This window comes from Camelina sativa, chromosome 6, assembly GCF_030686135.1.
Source record: "Camelina sativa cultivar CO46 ecotype springtype chromosome 6, ASM3068613v1".
Classification (NCBI taxonomy): domain Eukaryota; kingdom Viridiplantae; phylum Streptophyta; class Magnoliopsida; order Brassicales; family Brassicaceae; genus Camelina; species Camelina sativa.
In genome coordinates this window covers 2641243-2645391 of record NC_141885.1, presented here as the reverse complement: position 1 = coordinate 2645391, position 4149 = coordinate 2641243, and the positions used below count along the sequence as shown (strand labels likewise).

Here is a 4149-nt window from a genome sequence, read left to right as displayed (position 1 = left end):
ACAGAGACTCAAGATCAAACACAATAAATTATATAGTTTTGTTATTACGTTAAACAAGATGATTTAAATTAAAAAGGCAAAGCAAAATATTAAATTAAACTGTTGTAAATTCAAGAGATCAAAAAGCTAGGTCCAGGAAATTTCTCAGGAAATTACAAAATATTAAATCAATAATTAAATAGGATTCAAATAATTAAAAATCAGATCTAGAACTCTAAACTCTTTTATAAAATAAATCAGTTCTCACTGCAAATATTATCTAAATTTAAAACCAGAAAATTCAAATCTCTTTGTAAAATTCTAGGTTAAAAATCAGCTTTAAAAACAGGTTTAAATTGTTCACAAAATCACTAAATCAAATCTCTTTGCAGAAAGTAATTTTGCTCATCAAAAGGTTTTATCAGGAAAATCAATTATATTCTCATATCAATCAATAATCCTAAGATCTAAATCCAGATGGTTAATCAAAGATCTCGTATTAAGAACAATTTATGATGAAGATCTAGATAAAGAATCCTAAATAAACAGATCTAATAAATCATAAAATCCCTGTGAAAAACCCTGAACCTAACAAGCAAACTACTCAGATATAATCAATGAAGCACAAGACATCATTCTGAATAATATGCAATAGAAATTAAAAAAGAGGGAGTTCAAGAATTCTTCTCTCAAAGCAGTTCAAATCTCTCTCCAAAAAGCTCTCAAAATCTCACAGGGTTGCAGAAAATAAAACCTGCTAGAATAAAACTTCAGGGTTTTCTAAAACCCAAAAACACTATATATATCCTAAAACACGTCAGGGACTTGTGTTGCAAATATGGAAAACTTCGGGCAACTTTGTAAAACTTCCAAATTTGTGATTCTTCATCGGCTGGAGAGGGTGTCGACCGATGCTCCTAAGTGGTGTCGATCGATGCCCTTGTTTTGATCCGAGTCCAAATTGATTCTTCGATATTTATGCTCCAAAATGATCCAAATTGCTCCACTTTGCTCCTTCTGTGCCAAAGTCCTAGAAAACCTGCAAAGACTCAAAAACATCCTAGAAAACAAATCAAAAGACTCCTTATATCATGGTTAAAAACCACAAAAACCATGATATATCAGGTATCGTGGAACAAGCTAACAAGAGCAAAAGGAGAAGGCGAGCTAGGTTTAAGAGACTTATAGAGCTTTAATGACGCTCTCCTGGCCAACATCAGCTGGAGAATTTTGAAAAACCCTGATTGTCTCTTGGTAAAGGTTCTCTTAGGTAAATACTGCCATACTACCCCGTTCCTAGACAGTGTAGCTCCTGCTTCCACTTCTCATGGTTGAAGGGAAATCCTAATTGGCAAAGAGCTCCTGAAATCACAGCTAGGAAGGTAATCGGTAATGGGAATGATACCCTTATCTAAACATATTCCTGGATCTCTCTTACCTCCCCACTGATACCAATGGGCCCTCTCCCGAAAGATACAAAAACCCAGACTGTTGCATATCTGACATCTCCTGCAACAAAGGACTGGGATAAATAAAAGTTACAACGAACCCTCCAAAGATACGTCGACCAAATTCTGAAGATCAAGTTAAGTAAACTAAGAGCAAAAGATACTTACGTCTGGCTACCAACGATATTTGGTATCTACTCTGAAAAATCTGGTTACTATGAGACCAACGTCCACTGCCCAGAAAATACCTTACAACAAGATTTGAATAGAGGCTTCAAGTAGTATGCTTACATTTGGAGTACAAAAAACTTCACCAAATATTAAATTCTTTATGTGGAAATTGATTAGAGGAGCATTACCGGTGGGGGAAAACTTGAGGGCATGAAATGTGAATAAAGATGCGGTCTGCCCTTTTTGTGGAAACCTTGAGTCAACTCTACACCTTTTCTTCTCTAGCAGATTCACCAAAGAAGACTGGAACTTCGCTCCTCTGAAAGTACCAAGGAACCCGCATCATTTTACTACCATTAGAGAGGGTTTTGAAACACTAAGGCACCATCGCTTTGCCACCTTCCGGAGTTCGACAATGCCCATTCACCCTTGGATTCTCTGGAAGATCTGGAAAAAGCGTAACCACCATATCTTTTCCAAACGTCACAACTCTCTGGGAGAAACCGTATCAACTGCGTTATACCTATCTCGTGAATGGCAGGAGGCCCAAGGAACGATCCAGGAACCAAAATAAATTCGCCCTAAAGAGAATATCCCCACCCTAAGATCCGATGTGTTGATACTCCAAACGATGCGGCTTGGGATGCGATCTCTCTTAAAGTTGGATTATGCTGTCAATTCTCAAATCATAGATCGGGTATCAAGATATTCGACTCCACTTCAGTGCCGCATGTCGGATCACCACTGATGGCTGAAGAGCTTGAGATGCTTGACGCCCTGAGACAAGCATCGTCACAAGGGTTCACAAAAAAATTTGTAGCTTCAGACTTAATTCAATTGATTGAAGTCATTAAATCGGAGATTCACTAGAAAGAACTCTACAAGATTTAACATATAATATTCTGATTATCTCTGCTTCTTTTGAAGAAATTTGTTTTAGATTTGTATCAAAAAAAAAAAATAAACAGGCGGATGCTTTAGCTAAGACTGCTCTACGAAATTCTCCTATTGTAAAGACCTAATTTTAATTAATGAAAGTTCTGACCTTGCAAAAAAAAAGTTAGAGAATTTTCATTTGCTTGGCCTCGTTTTTTTTTATGTCAAGCCCCAAAATATTATTTGCTTATTATTTCATTTGTTTATCATAAGATTAACAAATGCTTCAAAACTGTTGTTATCAATTGAAAACACTAGAATGTGGTTTTGTCGTTTTATTCTTCATTTTCCGTCCTCTTTACCTTCATCTCTTTTTACGCCAATCTCCTCTTCTTAGTTATCACATGTGTTTTGCCCAAAAAAAAAAAAAAAAGTTATCACATGTTTTTCCCCAAATTAAGTAGATGATTATGCATGTGAGCTTTACCATCATGGTCCTCTTCCATTCTTTTTTTTATAAAATTTATCAGCAACTTTTTAAACTTTGTGGATGGAGAACTTTGGCATGTGAAAAACAAAAAAAAAAACTTTGGCATGTAAATTTTACCAGACATTTTTTTTCACGATATATATACTTTATTGGCGACTACAAAAAAGAGATTAAAACATAGGACTAATATCAGGAATTAATTAGTATAGTTACTTATAACTCCGCTAAGCTCCAGCGCCTTAGCTTCCGCCGCTGGTTTCACGTCTTTAGACAGAGGAACCGGCGTTCCGGTGAGCTCGTCCGAAAAATCATTAGCCAACCCTTTAAGGTAAAAAGTGTAGAACAGTTTTGTCGGGTACACAAGCTGTTGAAGCTTAACCTGTCCGTACGCACCTTCGAAGACTCCTGTGCCACCAGTGATGGCCAAGAACGAGTCCTCATAAGTCAAGTACGGTCCTTGTACTGACAAGTGGCCGTAGTCTCCGAAGTAGAAGCTGTACGTAGCTTAGAATCTGTCACCGTTCTTCTCGGGGACGTGTTCGATCACGACGCAGAGACAGGCGGTGATTCCCACACGCTTCTTAAGATCGCCGGTGTAGAGTTTGTTTGTGAATGGGACAAGATCGCCGAGACCGAACATTAAGCTGAAGGCGTTTTTGAGAATTTTAGGGCTGTGTCTATCTAGTTCGTTGAACTCGTACACGCTTAGTTCTTGAACTCTACCTGAAATTATCACAAGGAGAATGAAAAAAATAAGTTAATATGTGAGTTGGGTACTTTGTAATTAATGAGAGATGAGATCATGTTTAGACAACTTACTTGGTCTAGCGTCTTGGGAGAGAGCTCGGGTAGGAGTGAGGTTCTTCTTGGGAGTGATACTTGATGGAGAGGAGAAATTTCGACCGTTGGATGAGATTCCAAGATTCTGAAAGGATTTAGAGAAACCAAGAAGAGAACTAGGATGAGATTGGTTATTGCATGACAGATTGTTTGGAGTTGTCATAGAGATAGATTGGAGAGACATAACAAAGGAAGCCATTGATCTAAGAAGACTGTTTAACACTTTTTTTTTTTTGGAAGGCTGTTATGAAATAGACTGGACTTTGGTTTATGAGATGAGTGATTCTAATTCTACTAAATGTCTGTTTATTTATAGATAAAGATCAGACATTGGATTGAATGATG

The 4149-nt window shown here is 37.1% G+C and overlaps 1 long non-coding RNA gene and 1 pseudogene across 6 annotated transcripts; both read right to left on the bottom strand.

Annotated features, from left to right (window-relative positions):
* Positions 1-614: 614 nt before the first annotated feature.
* LOC104790193 (uncharacterized) lies at positions 615-2863 on the bottom strand. Of its 6 annotated transcripts, none has more exons than XR_015560296.1 (5): positions 2644-2863; positions 1787-2375; positions 1596-1675; positions 1418-1501; positions 615-1353 (listed from the first exon to the last, which is right to left on the bottom strand). It is a non-coding gene; the product is annotated as an uncharacterized LOC104790193 (long non-coding RNA). The 6 variants fall into 6 exon arrangements; XR_015560300.1 differs by having other exon boundaries at positions 1418-1488; positions 2644-2744; XR_015560299.1 differs by having other exon boundaries at positions 615-1341; positions 1418-1488; positions 2644-2723.
* A 179-nt stretch (positions 2864-3042) lies between these two features.
* On the bottom strand, positions 3043-4149 carry LOC104790192 (allene oxide cyclase 2, chloroplastic pseudogene; annotated as a pseudogene).